General features: G+C 40.1%; 1 protein-coding gene across 4 annotated transcripts in view; it reads right to left on the reverse strand.

Moving 5' to 3' along the window:
* The window catches only part of SEPTIN11 (septin 11), an 89,871-nt gene that overhangs the window by 57,664 nt on the left and 11,851 nt on the right, over nt 1-20,356 (reverse strand). The window lies entirely within an intron of this gene.

The following is a 20,356-nucleotide window of genomic DNA, read 5'->3' on the forward strand; positions in this document are numbered from 1 at the left end:
AAGTAGTCTGTCAAGGGAAGCAGCAGGAAAACAAAGAGATCCACAGGGCAAGGAAATCAACGAACTGGAAAAAGTGAATAATTAAGAATAGAGGATATAAGACTTTAAAACTGGTTCACATTTCAGTTTACTGGAAATATTCCTTAAAGTGAAGTATTATAAAGAAACATATAAGCAATACATAACTAAATACATGCCCAGGCTCTGTTGCTGGGTGTTCCAGTGCTGAGTGAGGGATGGGAACTAGGAACAATCACTGAGCAGTCATCATGAAAGATTTTTCTGTTCCAACCAGTGCACTTAGGAACATCTCACCAGAGCAACAGACCAAGGGATCTTGAGTGTAGAACTGCCTTCTAGCCAAGGTTTTAACCCAGATTAGAAGCCTGGGCAACCATCCAAATGGTAAGCTATTTCATGCAAACTTCCTTTAGAGCATTAAAAAAAAAAAAAAAAAAAAGTGTATCTTGCAGAGAACCTAATACATTGACTCCAGTAGTTATGACTATAATTTCTGCCATTCTAATCAAGCTAAAGCTTTCTTCTTTCTTACTCTGTTCTCCTCAAAAAAATAGAACCAATTAACCCCTAAAAGAGAAATACTTCCACCAGCAGAACAGACAACTTTCTGCCTTAAAGAAGTTAACTGCATATTATAGAAGCATCCATCCAGCCATAAAAGAAAGGTGGTTTAGGGGTTTTCTCACACATATTGGTGTGCTTAGGAAAACAGACCCAAGGGACTACATTATAATTTTCCTCTATTCTCAAATGTTTGCTACTGATGGACGGTTTTGGATGCTGGCTTCCTTGTCTTGATCAGCTAATGCAAAACAAACCTTCTTTTCACATGCTGCCACAGAAGAATGTTCCCACAGTCCCCTTCACCCCTCCATTGTCTCTTAAAGAAGCATTTTCATTATCATTATTATCATGGTATTTCTGAATAACCAAGTAGGACCCAAGGAGGATGGACGGAAACCTCTACTACATACAACATTGTTATAAAATCCCATTAGCTCTCAAAAATAGATGATAAAATACGTGCAGCAAATAGCAGAGGTTACAATTTCATGCACGTTGTTCCCACAGAGCACAAAGGGGCTGGGTCAGCAGCCCAGACTTCTCACTGAGATGGGGTCTGGTTCCACCCCAATGCTCCTCGATTAACAGATTAAGAATTAGGGGATATGTGAATGGGAATATGTTTCTGACAGTCTCTGATAGCACGATTAGAGGGAGGCATTAAACTGAAATCAAAACTTGAAAAATTATACCTTGGCAAGAGATCCTTACTGTAATTCATATATTCGGTACAAAGGAAAAACTGAGAAAGTTAAATGAGAGCCAGTGTGAAAGAAAGTCTTAGGCACTGATCCAAGTAGCTGCCTTTAAACTCTTCCAAAGCCTAATGGTTCATTAGAATAATTATTATTCACATAGTGAAAATGAAAGGCAGGCAGGGGGGAAAAAGTGGTAATTAGACTGGCAAAAACAAGAAAAGCAACTTTGGCCATTTAGATTTGAGAAAAATCCAAGCCTCAAATCCCTCCCACATAAAGAGGGTCAGACCATATATCTTACTATAATCATGGCTACACAGAGTTAAACCCCTTTTGCCACAATTGCACCAACTGTGCATAGTGAGGTTGGTTATTACCAGGAGTGGGTTTTGTGCACTGTGGTAGCTGCAACCACCAATGTAGGGAAACTTGGCATCTATCCCCCCAGGACTCCTGCTCAAGCCAACTTCCTACACACTCTTTAGCCCAGATATTAATAATTCAGAAGACAGTGTGACAGCCACAAGTCATCTGGCTGGCTACTCACACGCACAAAACACTCAGGGAATAATCACTAATTATTAGTGAAGCTTAGGTCCTCACAGAAGAGTAAAGCACTAATAAATGTACTTTGTACTCTGGGATCAGGGTGGAAAAGTAGACTGATATCTTTTAAAGGTATCAATTCAAAGTTGCCTGGAGTATGTGAACAATGAAGGTTAAAGTATTCAGAGCAGTGAAAAGAGGGAACAGGCTCTACCACTACTTTAGCCAGAGAACTAAAAAGCGGGGTGGGGGTGGGGGTGATATTTCTCTTGATCAATCAACCAAAAAGCAATAACTGAAGATTTATGTAAAGACTACAATGCTAAGTGTGGTTTAGCAAAAACAAACAAGATAACAAGATACCCCAAGATGACCGTGTGTGGTCTCTTCGAGTATTTCAATATTTTCCTCCTTTCGCCACAACCGTCATGTAAATAATGGTTTACTGGATACTTTTTTTTACCACATACTGTACCTGGACCTTTATAAAAAAATCTTCCTGCTTAATCCTTATAACCTCGTGAAACAGATGTCATTAGCTCCATTTTATAGATGAGGAAACAAACCAAAGCTCAATTAAATGGCAGAACCAGCATTCAAACCAGTTTTGCCAGATTCCAAATCCATCACCACCAATACCTTAAACTGGACAGTTGACTCTTTGAAGCAACCCATCTCTGCACCGAGAATGCCTCCATCCTTAACTCTATGTGAGAAATCCTACTCATCCTTAAAATTCCAGGCAAAATCCTATCTTCTTCATTAAGCTTCCCTGGTTCCTTAAATTACACACCACTGCTCTCCATTCACTGTACTGGGGCCACTCGTCACATCCAGCATCTAATACTACATTTAGCTTTCCACTGGTCAGGCCCTGGGAAGAATGTGGATTTCTTAAGGACAGGAAACCTGCTTTACTCCTCTTCCTCTGTATGGTACCACAAGGTCACCTGTGCCAGTGCTGTATATTTAGGGTGAATGAATGCAGAGACACAGTTCTCACAGAGTTAACAGTCTTCTCCTCTGCCTCCCCCAACAAAAAAGGACTGCCATGCAGGCGTGGCATTCGTTATGGGCTAAAATGCCCAGGGTGTGTTTGATGGAGGAGATGAGGTTTAAGAGGGTCATTGGAAAATGGAGAAGAGAGATTAATGCTTCAGCCACATGCTTCAGTATGGTCTCTTCCCAACACTTAGAGGCAAGCAATTGTGCCTAGTGTGAAGTCCAACATCATATGGGCTCTTACTCTCAGGAAATAATCATTCTGCTACGTTAAAGTTAACACTTACAAAGTGCTTATGTGCACTCTCTCCCTCTCTCCATAAATAGATTTATATGCATATGCCAGGCACCATCCTGGGTACTTTACATTGATCTCACTTATCACTCACCATCACTTCTGAGATAGGTACTATTATTATTCCCATTTATAGTTGAAGCTCAGAGATTGAGCTGCTCAGGGTGGTTGGTTCCAAGCCAGGCAGACTACCTCCAAAGTGATTGCTACTACGTTAATAAGGCCTGGCCAACCTTTTATATACCACAGAGTGATATGCGTGTCTTGGCCATCAGGGCACATCCACAGCTTCACACAAGTGCATTGTACTACCGAGGTCACCATCCCCGGGGTCAGAAATGAGAGTAGCCCTGCCACACCACAGGTCCTAAGCCACTATGTGGAAACACAAGGAAAGTGGAAGCTAAGGGGCGTGGGGAAAGCAGGAAGCAAGAGGAGTAAGAATCTGAGAAGTGATGCATTTCCACAACTGCCCAAACTGATTTATTTTGCACACAGAAAGAACAAGTCTAAACTAAAGATTATAGATTAAAGCTAACAGCCCACAGCAATCTCACTCATCTAAAAAGCAAAACTTGGGGCGCCTGGGTGGCGCAGTCGGTTAAGCGTCCGACTTCAGCCAGGTCACGATCTCGCGGTCCGTGAGTTTGAGCCCCGTGTCAGGCTCTGGGCTGATGGCTCAGAGCCTGGAGCCTGCTTCTGATTTTGTGTCTCCCTCTCTCTCTGCCCCTCCCCCGTTCATGCTCTGTCTCTCTCTGTCCCAAAAATAAATAAACGTTGAAAAAAAAAATTAAAAAAAAAAAAATAAAAAGCAAAACTTAGCAAGCCTCCTTATTTCTCTCTAGCAAAGCTATAAAAACCAGTCACAGAAGAAAATCAACCAAAGCTCATACAGAAGATGCAAGGAACATGCATCAGAGATAGAGTAAGAAATGCAGTTAGCCATCCGGACTAATTAAAACCACATGACTAATGCATCAAATTCCTCACTTCCACCTTGGCTACTCACAGACCACTGAGGAGCGAAGGCAAAGATGGTTATATTTCCCCCTCAAACTTCCAGGAAGTAAGGGCTACAGAAGAAGAAATATTTTCTGTATCCCTGCTTACTGTGTGCAAGGAACTGGCAAGCCATTTTATCAACTTAATTCTTCTTTAAAAAGATGTCCCTTTCGGGATAAGAGGACATCTCCAGATTCATTACCTCATCCAGTCTAGAGGAGGGTAAAGAGTCTTATCAGTCACATATTTAAGACTAAAGAGAGGGGTGCCTGGGTGGCGCAGTCGGTTAAGCGTCCGACTTCAGCCAGGTCACGATCTTGCGGTCCGTGAGTTCGAGCCCTGCGTCAGGCTCTGGGCTGATGGCTCAGAGCCTGGAGCCTGTTTCTGATTTTGTGTCTCCCTCTGTCTCTGCCCCTCCCCCGTTCATGCTCTGTCTCTCCCTGTCCCAAAAATAAATAAACGTTGAAAAAGACTAAAGAGAAAATAAATATCTGTTGATATACTGATGGAAAACCATTTTCCACTTTTCCTGAGTTTATATTAAAAAATAAACCTTTTAGGGGCTCCTGGCTGGCTCAGTCAGTAGAGCATGCAACTCTTGATCTCAGGGTTGTAAGTTCGAGCACTACGCAGGGTATACAGATTACTTAAAAAATGAAATCTTAAAAAAATAAAAATAAAAATAAACCTTTAAAACTAGTAATATTTTCACCCTCAGGGTTACTAACATTCATAATTCTAAAGCTCACCCTGATCTAGGCATTAGTTGGCAATTTCACTTATGTTGTTTCACTTAATGTAATATTTACTCAGACTCCCATCTCTGAAGGCATTTTACTTGCAATCACATTCCTTTACATGCACTTCTCTGCAGCTTACAATTTGAAACAAATGTCCAGACTGCCAGCCACTGTGGCACCAACACAAAATACCCGTTTTGTTTTGTTTTGTTTGCTAACAATCTATGAGGTAATTACAAATAGTTTACTCAAGGCCATGGAAACCATATTCAGATTTCATCTATTTAGGCAATAATATTTCTGCATGGGAAACAAATGGCAAAACATTCTAAAATCAAATTTTAATAAATCTAAAGTTACATATTATTGAATACCATTTTCTTCCCCTCCAATAAAAACTGGTAGTTGCTTTTTCTTAAGATTTTTCCTATGGTCTAAATTTCTCTCTCACCAAATATATACCCTTCAGAATACTCTCCTCCCCACCTCATTCCATATTATATTGCGTAGCTGGACAAAGCCACCTTAAAGCAAATAAGCACACACACATATAAAACTACTTCAGCCATTATGTTCCAAAGCTAAAAATCATTGAAGGCTTCCAGCCTTATTCCAGGTTGGGTATACTTTAAATGACACATACTACCATTTCTCTGGGCTTCAGTTTCATCATCTACAACACAGATGAGAGGGGTTGTTGAGCAAGGGTACATGAATGATGTCTACTTCTTAAATTACGAGATTCTATCACTCACAATGGGATCAGAGAAGAAAAGCTGCCAGAGCCCACATTAGAGTATCTTAGTACAAATATTCAGCCATCAAAACAAAAGTATAAAATACTGAAGCCAAATGTGAAGAAACAACGGAGGGACAGATCCTAATGCAAGTCAAATAGTTGGTTGCCCTGTCCAAGAAGCACAAACTTTAGTACAGTTTTGAAACCACAAAAACAGCCTATTTTCCAGCAGAAAGCAAAACAACTAACTAGCCTTTGTGGGCCTGTATCAATGAGACACAGAAGGCTTGAAGCAGTGGGAGGCCATTGTCATTAGACCATTCCCACACCAAGAGAGCTCATGATTCTAGCCCCATATTTCAGTTTGAAAGTCTCTAATTTTTTTACTCATACAATAAGGGAATCATAAGCCTTAGCTCTTGTGTTAACACACGTACAGGAAGTGAAAAGGGACTCTGATAGATATAATTATAATTCGTGTATCTAAACAGGTGTGTTTTAAAGCTAGAAAGATTCAAGAGATATATGCCAAAACAGCAGAAAGGATTGGATGAGGAAAAGAACAGATTCATCGTTTCCCCCAAGTACTAGAAACATCCAGCCCAAGTAACTGAACATTAACCGAAAGCTTTGATGCCCCAGAGCAGCCTACATGATGGCATCCCTGTCTCTCATAGTCACCAGCAGATGCAAACTCTACCCTGGATTTGCATAAAATCATTTTCTTGTTTTTCTTTATAGTGTTACTTATACACCACCTCGGCATAGTCATCAAGAGTCCTAACTTCAAAATAATAGAAGTGCCTACTTCCTTCCTCATGCCTCCTATCAGGAAATCCAATGCTCTTCCCTGGAGGGGAATGAATGGGGATACAGAGACTAGGAGAGTTACTTGAAACGAGTAGTTCTCAAAGTGTGGTCAGAGGTTTCCTGGGGCCTCTCCGGGAACTTTTTTGGGGTGTATAAGTTCTTCCTTTTCTAACCATATTTCTGTGCAGCTAAATCTTCTTCATGTACTTCAACTACAACGATATATTGCATTGGAGTAAATGAAAAGCAGATCTGAAGACCAGGCTGTCTTCTATTAAGTCAGACATTAAAAAGATCTGCAAAAATATAAAACAATGCATCTCATCAATTTTTTGGTTTGGAAAAATATATTTATATTGCATAAAACTGTTACGTATGTTAACATAGAATGTGATCATTGTTATTTTTAATATTTTTAATAAATGTTTTTAAAAGTTAAAAAAACAAAAGTGGATTGATGTTGTCACAAAAACCCCTTAGGAATGGCTATGGGACATACTTTGTTTTGTAAAGTATGCCAACTAACCAAGTATGTCCCAAATTGACACTGTCACAGTAAGCACTTTGGGATGGCAGAGAGAATTTCAAATGGTGCTCTGTGTTGTAAGTCATTGGATACTCTTTAGTCTACAGGCTAGAGGGGCACACACAGCACCAACAGTAGCCCAAGCTGTGTTACATAACACTTTTACAAGGGCTCACATTTTTACAAAGTGTGCTTCACCATAAATGTCCAAGTGCGTTGAGGACCTAAGTTAAACTTGATTCAATATCATCTGCAGCCCAGCTCTGAAACCGTTAAGATATTTTGCATCATAAACTAGTGGGTGACCAGTGTCCTAAACATGAGGTAAGAGCCTGAAAGGGGAGTTTAGGTTTTCTCCACTGGGCAACTAGAAACCACCAAAGAATCTGCTGACAAACTACCTATCTAGAATGCCTCAGTTCAACTGTCCTTGGATTTGTAGTATAAGCAAAAGTCAGGGGATTTGGCTCCAGTTCTGAGTCTGTGGGCCTAAAGCAGGTCACTTACTCTCCTGGGTCTTGGCTTCCTTCTCTGTCAAATGAAAGAGCTGGATGAGATTATTTCTTTAAAAATCATTCCTGCTCAAACACTCTGTGAAAGTCCAAGCAACAAAAACCCGAAGGCAAAGGCTAATTTTGCCTCCACAGCATCTAGGACAGGGTGTGGCAGAATGTCAGGGATCAACACGGGTTACTGAGCTGTAAACAGTTGACAAGCACCATAGCTAAGGGGTAATCTTTTTTTTTTTTTTTTTTTTTTTTTTTTTTACTTATTTTTGGGACAGAGAGAGACAGAGCATGAACGGGGGAGGGGCAGAGAGAGAGGGAGACACAGAATCGGAGACAGGCTCCAGGCTCTGAGCCATCAGCCCAGAGCCCGACGCGGGGCTCGAACTCACGGACCGCGAGATCGTGACCTGGCTGAAGTCGGACGCTTAACCGACTGCGCCACCCAGGCGCCCCTAAGGGGTAATCTTAAGGAGGAAGAGAGCAACAGGAAGAGGAAGTAGGGAGCATCAACAGGGACATCCAGGATGTTGTTGTTTTTTTTTAATTATTTTTTTTTAATGTTTATTTATTCTTGAGAGAGAGAGACAGACAGAGACAGAAGGTGAGCAGGAGAGAAGCAGAGATAGAGGGAGACACAGAATCTGAAGCAGGCTCCAGGCTCCAGACTCTGAGCTGTCAGCACAGACCCTGAAGTGGGGCTTGAACTTACAAACTTAGATCATGACCTGAAGTCAGACGCTTAACCAACTGAGCCACGCAGGGGCCCACAGGATACTTTAATCCAGATTTCAGCTGCTGGGTAAAATGTATGACCACCACTAATACTGAAGGGGAAAGAACCCAATTCTTTAGGTTTAAATGGGGGGACTTCATTTGAGTGATCAAAAGAACATGGCGACAGTGAAAAAAGAAAGAACCAAAGCCAGAGGAAGTACTCTTGAGGCTCAAATAAACCCTACTTCTCTAGAGACCTTAAGAAATGCCTTCATCAACAAGGGGAGGTAAAAGTGCTACCAATTCACCCAAACTATCAGAGATAAGAATATAAAGATGTCCATGAAGTGTACTGAAATTGTACAAGGACCCCCACTCTAGAAATAGCAGCTTATTGCTTTAAATCTATAAAATGTGCTAACATTCACATGGTTCTATTTATATCCTGGGCTTAATATGCATTAAAGTATGCATCCTCACAACCCTATAAGAGAGATACAATGATCCACATTTTACAGATGTCACAGAGATATAAAGAAACTTGCCCAAGGTCTCAGAGCAAGTAAGTAGCAATGCCAGAATTTTTAACGTGCTTCAACACTATGAAATTGTATTAGTGATTCACCTCAGCATTTCTTCCGTATAAACAAATGTTAGTTTTTGTCTGGTTTGCTTGACTTGTGTCTCACTGTCAATGAAGTGGAAGGTTAGGTTTAGGATAGTCTAACAAAATGCATGCCAAGCTGGAGAGTTGAACCGTGGATGGAGGAGCCCTGGGGAGATGGTCATGTTCTGAGTATCAGCAAGACACCTGCTTTCCTCGTGCATGCTCTGTGTGGCTGCCTCATATGCATGCGTGTGTCTCATGAAGACATGCCAACAAGGTCCATCCAATCCCCTTAGCGATTGGATCCCCAATCCCGTACAGCAACATGGAGTTTTGCCCTTGACCTGAGTGAAGGTGCTAGAGAGCCAGGTCATAGCTTGGGAGAAATTGGCCCATTCCTCACCCAGGCAGATGGTAGCAAAGAAGGGTAGAGAAGATGGACCCTTGCAAGGAAAGGGCTTTGATTTGTTTTTAAAAGTTTCAAGCAATAAAGTCCGGCAAAATCTTCTTGCTTCCACTAAGAGCAACTAACTCAGGGCATGCCAAAAGATGCTTGACCGAGCCTGCTTTTCAAGTAGAACAGGCACAATCATCGACTCCAGGGACTCATCGCTCAGTATCTTCACAAATACTTTTTATTTCCAAAAATATGTAACAATCACTTTTGGATGGCACATAGTTCAGAAAGAATTGAACTCAAATCTTGATACCACTTACTTACCAGCTGTGTGAATTGGGCAAGTTATTTAACTTCCTAGAGTCTGTTCTTTCATCTGTAAAATGGGATAATTATGGCACCTACTCGTAAGTTTGACTAAATGAAATGATGCATATAAAGTGCTCAGGCACAGTACCTGCCATACACTGAGTATCCAGTATTATTACTTATTATTATTACTAAGAGAACTTTTTAAACCTGGAAATAACCCACTTGAAAGGAATATTAAAAGGGGATTTCTCCCCCACCTCCAAACTGCTAACGTAAAGGCCCTATCACTAACCCAAGCTCCCTTGCTTGTCCTCCAGCTAGCTCAGTGTGTACTCAACTGTTAATTACAAGTTAGGTGTTAATTAACTCATAAAAGTCTCTTCAAGTCACAGAGCATTGAATGTCTGCATCCCTCTAAAAAAGGCTGGATTCTTGAGCTCTGTTACTTTTCACGTCCTGGGTTCCGAGCTCTTCCCTTTCTGTCTCCTCTTTGAGTTGTTTCTAATTTATTATTTCAGGACATCTCTCACTGGATGAATAGACTCTGTTTCTTAACAGTTGCTACATTCTTGTCCCCTCTAAACCACTGAGCAAAAGACAAAACAGTTGTTAACTATAATTAAATGAACTTCTGTGAAGAGTGAACTAGATTTCTAAAGCAAGACCCAAAATACAAACCAAAAAGACGATGACACATTTAAAGCTTCTGTACAACAAGACACCAAAAACAAAAGTAAAGATACATGGCAGACTGGGAGAAGATTATTTGCACATATAAAAGGATGAACGTCAGCAAAATTGAAAGAAATAGCCCAGCTGGGGGTTGGGGGGGGGGAGGGGTGGAAGGCAAGCATGTGAATAGGTTATTCACAAGAAATAAGTACAAATGGCCAATGACCACATGAAAAGATGTTCAGCCTCACTATAATCATGGCAGTTAGATAGCCTAACCACCTGAAGATTATTGTATCTTGCAGTGCCACTGACCATCTTGACTTAAGAATTACTTAGGAAAGTAATTTCCATTCCTATATTTTAAAAGGCCTATTTTTTAAAGGACCATGTAAAGCTGGACAGAAAAGAGGCACTGTAAGTACCACCTGGCATTTCATACGCAGACCCTCACCGGCTCATTCCGATATTCTTTTAAGATGAGCAGTGTATCACCAAATATCCCCACAGTCATGACCATGTTAAGGTGGCTCTCTTTCCCCCACTTTCCCAAGCAAATACTACCCTTTTAAGTAGCTCGTAAAAGTCTTGGTATATTCACAAGTGTTATGCTACACTCAGACAAGATTCAGTGATCATAATTAAGACACATTTAGCTAAAATAATGAACTTCAATACTCTGTTACAGAACAACGCATAAAATGATTTAAGTTTTAAAAATTGTGTGATCTCTCACCAACCGACATCTCAGGCAAATGTGCATGAAGTCTCTGGTGCCATTTTTAGATCTAATTTAATATTTAAATACCAATATCTTAAGTGATAGGCTTGGGAAAAAAGAACTCTCTGAAATTAATATAAAAAAACACAAAGATGCATGGAACAGTGTGATAAGCATCAGCTACAAGTCAGTCACGAGTAAAAAACCCCAGCTCTGCAACTGTTGAGGCAGGTTGCTTCTAAGTCCCCTTTTCTTTAATTGTAAAGTAGGGATAGTATCGATATTAAAGGTTTGCTATAGTTTCTTTTTTTTTTTTTTAATTTTTTTTTTTTAACGTTTATTTATTTTTGGGACAGAGACAGAGCATGAACAGGGGAGGGGCAGACAGAGAGGGAGACACAGAATCGGAAGCAGGCTCCAGGCTCCGAGCCATCAGCCCAGAGCCCGACTCGGGGCTGGAACTCATGGACCGTGAGATGGTGACCTGAGCTGAAGTCAGATGCTTAACCGACTGAGCCACCCAGGCGCCCCCAGTTTCAACTGACATAATAGAAAGCCCTGGTATAGTCTTGACCACTTTGAGCAATTTCATAGTAGACAACATTTAAAATATTTATCAATTTAATGTCAATTCTGCTAGCCATTGAATACATTTATATGGTACATACATACAGATATCACACATAAACTGTAAAAAAATGTGAAGATTTGTTCTTCCCATGAATCCTGTATCCTCACTTCTACAGGACAAGACATCTATGAAAAACCACTTCTCACGCTATAATCTCCAGCATTTTCACCAAGCATGTTGGCAGTTCTCAGGAAGGTAGTAAGTAATAAAAACACTCCAAGCAGCACACTAATTGCTACACAGAATAGCTTCAGGGGTTGTTGCCATACATATAATTTCAATAATTAGGAAAAATAAACCCAGGGAAGACCCTGAACACAGCATCAAAGAGAACTACAAAGAGAACAACCTTTACCATTTCCCAAGGCTGCCTCACCCGGTCACTCCACAATATTTTCTGATGAACAGGAGCAAATTATCTTATGCTTTGTCAACTCCAATTTTTATGGTCTGAGCAACCCCGGGCTGAGACAAGAAACAGGTGAAATGAAAATTAAATCTTCAGCCCATTGCATTTGTGTTCATTTCTTAGCCCTTCAAAGCTCCCTCTTGTCAACCATTAAATAATGCTGAGAATTCCTGGGGAAATTTAGCAGATCGTTAAATTCTTTGTTCGGTAATCTCCTTCCAGGATGTTATGCCAGTTATTTTTACTGATTAAGTCCACTATACAGGCAGAAAGCCTGGGCCTGTTACTGCACAGTTATTTTTGATGTATTCACTGAGGAATTCCTTTTGCCAGGCACTATTCTTTGCTGAATGGACAATACGAAAATGAATCAGGCATGAAAACTATGGTACAACATACCTGCTTATTACAAGAGCCTAAGATAAATGGGAATTCAGAAAGCTGTCTTCCAAACTCTGCCTGGGTGAAGGGAAAGCAGAGGGGCCTGGAAAGTCTTGAAGGATGAGTAGCTACAGAGGGTGGGAAGAGGCTAGGAGAAAGGCATTTACATGAGGTGCAAGACAGAGTGTGAAAAAAGGGGACGTATGGTGCCCAGGGCCCTGCAAGGAGGCAGGCCCTGCAAGGAACTGCAGGAACCAATTGAGGATTATGAAAAGAAAGGCATCAAATCATGGAAAGACCAGCATACCATCCTGGGGAGGTGAGCCTTCATCCTGAAGAGAACAGTAGGGAAGGGTATTTTTGCAGAAATAAATTAAGAGGGAGGAAAACAGACTCAGCCTGTCCGACACTTTTTTCCTGCAGAAAACCTTTACCCCAATAAAAAGGCCCTTTAGTTCTAAAGTTTAGTTCTGTAGTTCTTTTCAAGAACTAGAGTAAAGCACTCGAATTTAAAGTAATAGTCAAAAGGGGCCTGAAATGTCAGAAGTGAATTTCTAACTAACCCTCCTGTTCAAAGTAGTACAGAAAAATCGCATTTCCAAGTGGCTGTTTGTGATGGCTCTTTAGCTGTATTTATTCAGCTGTGGGGCACTAAGATCTTTATGAACCATGAATTTTGTAGAGTTTGGCTTTCTCCAATTGACTGGATTTAGGTTGGATTTCTGTTTTCTAATTTATTAAGAAAAATGAGCATATATTAAATATTAATTCCCTTGATGCCTAAAGTCAAAAGATATATTTCATTTTGTCAGCAGTCTCAAATATGATTCAGAGGTCATAATATCCTTCAAATAAATTTTCCCCTATCAAAGTTCCCATGTCTCTTATACTTAGTTTTGTAATCCCCAAAATACTAAAATGCCACGTCTTTTACAAAAGTTGTTTTGAGAAAGCCAATGTTCAGTGGATTCAATTCAGAAAACTAGGAGAAGAAAAGGTCTAAAGTTTATGACATTTCTTTCTGTGGGTCCATTTGCTCCCCCCACTCCTCCACCAACAAATCACAATTAGGCTTCAATTTCAGTAACAGGGCAATGTTTTCAAGAGTCTCAGATCCCCAACTCGGGGTGTAATATTAATATAACTGCATACCAAAGTATTGTGCTGTTGATCAAGACAAAATGAAAATCATTCTCATTTCAACTGACTTCTGTTGGCCTGAAAACAGAAACAAATCCAGCATCTGACTTTGGCTTGGTCGTCTTTTCTTCAAGGCAAAGGGAGGCTTTTCAAGCCAAACATAGCACGTGGGGGAAAGACTGTTCCACATATGCACACAGAGCTTTCAATACCACATTTCTCAGTAAAAAAAATGCTCTAGTATAACAATGTTTGAGCAGGATAACATGAGAAGGGCTGAATGGTCGATGACCATGTAAAATGTCAACCATGCCTTTAGAAGAACAGGAAGCTACCCCAATACTCATCACCCTTTTGCTCAAGCTACTGTCTTGAAGCATATGACACTACCATTTTTGTAGTTGAAACAACTGAAATCAACTATTTCATGTGGTTCAACCCACCACATGCAGAAAGGTAATAAATTGCCACATTTTCCTGTTGAGTACCTAACTGGTTTTTGCTTTCTAAAAATAGTATGGAAAGGTAGGCTTTTGGAAAGAAGCGTACGAAAACTGACACAAGAACAGCACCAGAAATTTTAACAATAAAAATGTTTTGGGGCGCCTGGGTGGCTCAGGCAGTTAAGTGTCTGACTCTTGATTTTGGCTCAGGTCATGATCTCACGGTTCCAGAGATCAAGCCCCCTGTTGGTGTCCGTCAGTGTACAGCCTGCTTGGGATTCTCTCTCTCCCTCTCTCTGCCCCACCCCAACTGGCACACACTCATTGTTTCTCTCTGTTAAAAAAAAAAAAAAAGTTCTAACAAGGACAAGCTAAATCTACTGCCTAGGAAGATCTTTTCTACCTATTCTGTTTACTAAACATCTGACTTCCTTGTTTTTCTGAAAGACTGCCTAATTGCCACAAATAAATCCTGGAAGACACATTTTCCTATAGGCAGGAAGAAGAAGAGAGGAAAAGAAAGGAAGGTTGGGTTCCTGCTGGACAGGAAAGAGTTAATGAGAACTTTCAGCCTCAGCCCAACTCCCCAGGCCTCAGTTTCCTCCTCTCAAAGGAAGGCCCTGGATTGGGTGACCTCTGAAGTCTGTCCTGGCTCCAGCGCTAACAATTTATTGGGATTTGGTAACAGACCCTATTCTACCTATCTCCACTTGCATTTCACATCATCCTACTGCCAAACTCATAAATAATTTCACAGCCTGTAAGGAACAGCCATTAACTGTCATTGGACCTAAACCAAAAAAAAAAAATCCAACCCCGTTCACTATATATAGCACACGTTTCTGCAGAGGGACGTTGGCACTGGACACCAACACTCAAGAGTCCCCCCTGCTCTCTCGTTGTGGGCCCTAGACACACTGTACGAGGTCCTGCTCCTCCCAATCTGATCTCCTACAGCTCAGACCTGTTAGGAGATACCCTGTTAAGGAAACCATTTTCCTTACTGCCTTCAAGTAATTGCTTCACTTCTGTTTTAAAAACAAGCACCTTTTCTAGAAAAAATGCTTTACTTATTCAAATCTGAAAGCATTTAAAAAGACACCCCCCCCCCCAAAAGTTAATGGCTTCTTTATTCAAATACAAGAAAATATAAATGAATTATCTTCAATGGAAATCAGATTGCTCACTGGCAGTCTCAGCCCACAAACATGTTTATGTGGCCCACACAGTATTTTAAAAATATTTGACTTAACTGCCAACATTTTCAGATGGGGAAATTTCACCTCAAACTCTAAATGTCCGTGCTCTCTTGAAAAACTGAAAACTATGGCACCACTGAGGTCCTCATTTAGCCAGGTAGAGCTAAGAGGTGGCACACGTTGGCCCATTTACAACATTTAACTGAAGAATCTGAGAGTTGTCCTTTTCGGTACTTTTTTTCCCTCTCATCAATAAGCCAAATAATGAAGCTGGTCAAAAATGGTTTATTTATGGGGCGCCTGGGTGGCTCAGTCGGTTAGGCGGCCGACTTCGGCTCAGGTCATGATCTCGCGGTCCGTGAGTTCGAGCCCCGCGTCGGGCTCTGTGCTGATGGCTCAGAGCCTGGAGCCTGTTTCGGATTCTGTGTCTCCCTCTCTCTGACCCTCCCCCGTTCATGCTCTGTCTCTCTCTGTCTCAAAAATAAATAAAAAACGTTAAAAAAAATTAAAAAAAAAATGGTTTATTTATATCTCTCCCTTACTATTTTACCATGCCATAAATAATTCAATCCAGAACCAAACTGAGGCCTATCAAAGCTGTGATAAACCACTGTTCATTAACTATTTTAAAGAGAATACATAAGGCAAACTTCTATTTTTTATTAATGTGATGGCTACATCAAGTTCAGCACTCTTCTAACTGTTATAAAGTGTAAGCATTAATTGAGACCTAGATTACATGAATTTATCTTCTTTTTCAAGATGCGTTATTGCTGGGTTTAAATTTCGGTTTTTTTCTAAATCTGTGAACTTAATATGATAAGAAAAATCTGCTACTCATACTAATATTTCACCCTCTTTGCTGAAAATAGTTGCTGTATTTCCCAATCAGGTCATGGTCATTTTACAAGCCTTACTAGTTACTTGTTTTTACCCTGCATGAAAAGGACAGTGCATGTGATTTGACAAAACATCTCCCTAAGTCAAGTCATGTTCTTAGCCCTAATGTGGATGCAAATATTTCTTGTCAAGTAGAGATAAGAAAGCCCATTTCACTGGAGTATTTGCAAAAAAATGGCATAAATCCTGAGTCACAGTAACATCAACACATAGGGTATTAACCAACTATTCGCTTTCTCCAGGAACCATGCAATAAAAGCAAACTGGACGAAGTTGCAATGTAGATGCTGAGATTAGACATAGCTCTTCCCTCTCTCCCAGGAATGTGGTTAACAGAAGCTCGGGGAACTCCTGGAGAGTTAACTATGGAAAAGGAATGGCATCCTGTTGCAACAGTAAGCTTGCAGTTGTTCAGAATGTTGCTGAAATTTTTAATAGCTCTTATTCTGAAACATATCATCTTTTTCCATCAATAAAACAGCTGAGCCAAGGCCTGGGCACATTTCTGATGATACAAGATCCTTTACCATCACAAATTCTTCCTCTTAAATCCTAAGTTCCAAATTTAGAATATACATATTCTGCACAATATCATAAGGAAGAAAATCATTATTAGCTCCTAAATTCAACTACAAAAGCACAGTAACAATTCTTGCTTTACATTGTGAAGGAAGAAAAGCACTTTTAAATATCAATGATGCAAGCATTATTTCCTTCAATGTGTCCACATGATCAAAATGTGCTTGCTACAAGAGTTTCTTTTATAAACAGAAATACAGAAAATAAACAGGCATTTCCTATAATAATATACACCAGTAACCGGCATAAATTCTCAACCCATAAGAGAAAATTTTATGTTATTTACACAAACATTTCTCTCCAAAAGAGTATCTATAATACCTCAAATAGACTTAGAAAAAACATGTCTGCTCTAAAAGAGGCCCTAAGAGTCTGCCGTTTTAAAAAGTAGGTAAGCGTGACTTAATGCTACAGTTTTACCTCAGCCAGTCAGTCAGCTGATCAGGCCAGGGTGACAGACCAAGTGCTGGGCCACTCAAAGGGAGCTCAGAACAAGCTACTCCTCTCTGGAAATAAACATTCTGAGGAGATTGGGCTAAAGCCAAATGATCCTCAGCTTGCTTTCCACCTTTAAAAATCCTATGACTCTATTGCACTGTTGGCATTCAATAAGGTTCAATGATAAACACTGCATATGAACGTTTAAATGATGAAATTATCCATGAACCCGAAGCTCAAGAAAAGCACACGTAACCAAGCTTGGGGCAGTAACTATTCCATCTATGCACTCATGCCTGGCCATTCATTACAATGATGGTGATGATGAAATATCTCAACCACAGAGAATATCACTCATCTATATACTCAGTACCTATCTTTGACAAACTATAACTTTTACCATCCATACACTTGACATTTTTTTGCCTTTTGTTTTAAATCACAAATTCACTTTGACGATCCCTGAATACCTCTTCCTGATGCCATGTTCCTCCTACCCCCAGGTCACCAGCATAGCTCTTAAAACTAAATGAGATCAGACTGAGCCTGGGATTTACTCCAAAATAACTAGGGGCATGGGGGGGGCGGGGGTGACGCTGACTGGCTGGAGCAAGAGCATATGACTCCTGATCTCAGGGTTACAAATTTGAGCTCCATGTTGGATGTGGAGATTACATAATAATAATAATAATAATAATAATAATAATAATAATAGTTTTTAAAAAACAAACTTGGGGTGCCTGGCTGGCTCAGTTGGTACAGCATGTGACTCTTGATCTCAGGTTTGTACATCGAAGCCCCAAGATGGGTATAGAAATTACTTAAAAAATAAAACCCTGAAAAACAAACAAGGGCGCCTGGGTGGTTCAGTCGGATAAGCATCAGACTTGATTTGGGCTCCGGTCATGATTTCACGGTTTGTAAGATCCAGCCCCACATAGAGCTCCGTGCTGACAGTGTGGAGCCTGCTTGGGATTCTCTGTCTCTCTTTCTCTCTGTCCTTCCCCTGCTCTCTCTCTCTCTCAAAATAAATAAACTTGAAAAAACAAATAATTTGGGGGGTCGGGATGAGGAGAGAGGAGGTTAGAGAAAAGGGGTAAGAGATGACATAAGAATGGCCTAGGTGATAGGATAGAAGGGTTGAGTATACCTTCTCTCTTGTGTAATGTTTGGAATTTTTCTTAATAAAGTTTTCTAAAATATGAGAAAGAAATATCAGATTATAAATACTTCTAGACCATACTTCTTGTTTTAAATTTTTTTTAAATTTTTTAATCTTTATTTATTTTTGAGAGAGAGAGAAAGAGACAGAGTATGGTTGGGGGAGGGGCAGAGAGAGAGAGGGAAACAGAATCTGAAGCAGGCTCCAGGCTCTGAGCTGTCAGCAGAGCCTGATAACGGGGCTCGAACTCATGAACCATGAGATCATGACCTGAGCCAAAGTCAGATGCTTAAACTACTGAGCCACCCAGGCGTCCCTTGTTTTAAAATTTTTAAATTTTTTATTTTTTTAAATGTTTATTTATTTTGGAGAGGGAGAGAGACCACAAGCAGGGGAGGGGCATAGAGAAAGGGAGACAAGAATCCGAAGCAGTCTCCATGCTCTGAGCTGTCAGCATAGAGTCCAATGTGGGACTCAAACCCATGAACCACAACATCATGACCTGAAGTAAAGTTGAACGCTTAACAGACTGAGTCGCCCAGGTACCCCTAGACAATACTCATAAAGTTCACTGTTCAACATGGTAGCCACTAGCCACATGTGGGTATTTAAATTTAAATGCAAATTAATTACAATTAAACAAGATAAAAAAAATCTAATTCTATGGTTGCACCAGCCCCATTTCAAGTGTTCGATAGGTACATATGGATAGCGCATACTGGAGAATGCAGTAATAGAACATTTCTATCATTGCAAAAAGTTCTGACAGCATTATTCTGCAGACTAGGGTTGTACCTCCATTTGGAAAGAAGGTATAACCAGTAGTTAGAAGACTTTAACTTATTTACCATGGCCTGATCCATCAAATAGGAGCTGAAGAGCTTGGGTTCAAGAACAGTGTCTACTCAGACTATCTCATAAGAAAACTGTAAAGATCAATGTTTACCCAATGAAAGCTAATCAACAAGAAAAATGTGTGCAATTGTACAATTTCAATTAGGACACCACTGTAGTGGGTGCAAGGAGTTCAATGGCAAAGGCAATGTGCAAATTAGCAACATTCCAAATGTATGTTTAAAGACAAAAAAAAAAAATCTGAAAAATAATTCCAGTTTTAGTTTGAGAAATAACACATTTCAGTATCCAATTTTTCTCCTCCCACTCCCTTTATTTTGGAAAAAAAAGCAAAGGATTGGAAAAGGCTTTGAAAACAAAGACGTATATAATAAACAATCAAGTCATTCCAAAAGGCAGAGAGAGGTACAGACCTATATCGCCCACCCCCAAAAAAGTCAAAACCAACCTCAGAGTGAAAGCAAAGGTAAGAAATTTGGGGAAAACTGGAGAATGAATCTGTTTGGCTTGTGGTATTTCCAAGGATGTCCCCTACATTATCAGAAACTGCCTATGGGATAGGCTCAAAGTGAAGAGATGATGTGAATAACTCTGATGAGTCGAAGAACTTTCAGGCAGATACTTAAGTTAATCTGGGCCCATAAAATTGCTGAACATTAGCTCACAAGAAGTTGCCTCAAAAGTTTTTACCTCATTCTTCCAATCTATGCAGTATAGGCCACAAAATTTCTTTTTCAAAAACAGTTTTAAGCTTTGGCCCAAGTTCACAGTTCATGTATCAAAAACGTTTTCCCCCATACACTCTGTATCTCGTTTCTAGATTATAAAATATATAACTGACTTGAAATGGGTACATTAAAGAAATCACAGAACAAAGTAAGCACTATACATTCAGAGACAAGTACTTCCATCCTGAGAGACTGTGGGTTCCTCCCCAATGAAGTAGAAATGAAAATTATAGAAAAGATTAGATGATGCATCCAGTTTTCTTCTTTTCTGAGCATAGCTCTTAATAGTTTGAAGTCTTCCCTCCAATAAATAGTAAAACCCTGATTAAAGAAATATCAGTTTGTTCTCAGCGTATTTTTTTTTAATTCTAGAGGAATTTGGTATGTTACCAAGTAACATTCACAAGAGTTTGTGAATGTGTACAAGGGTTTGTTTCCCAAACCAGGAAACAAGGTGTTTTCATCAAAATGCAGAGGTCTGAAACTAGGGCTTGCACGCATAAAGCTCTTTGGGGAAATGATCCAAAGGAACAGGAGTGGGGACCGAGAAGTATGAAACAGGGAAGGAGGCACAGTCATCCTAAACATATGTATATGGAGCTAATCACACTGTGGG

Source organism: Puma concolor, chromosome B1 (genome assembly GCF_028749965.1).
Source record: "Puma concolor isolate L17-30 chromosome B1, mPumCon1.1.hap2, whole genome shotgun sequence".
Classification (NCBI taxonomy): Eukaryota; Metazoa; Chordata; class Mammalia; order Carnivora; family Felidae; genus Puma; species Puma concolor.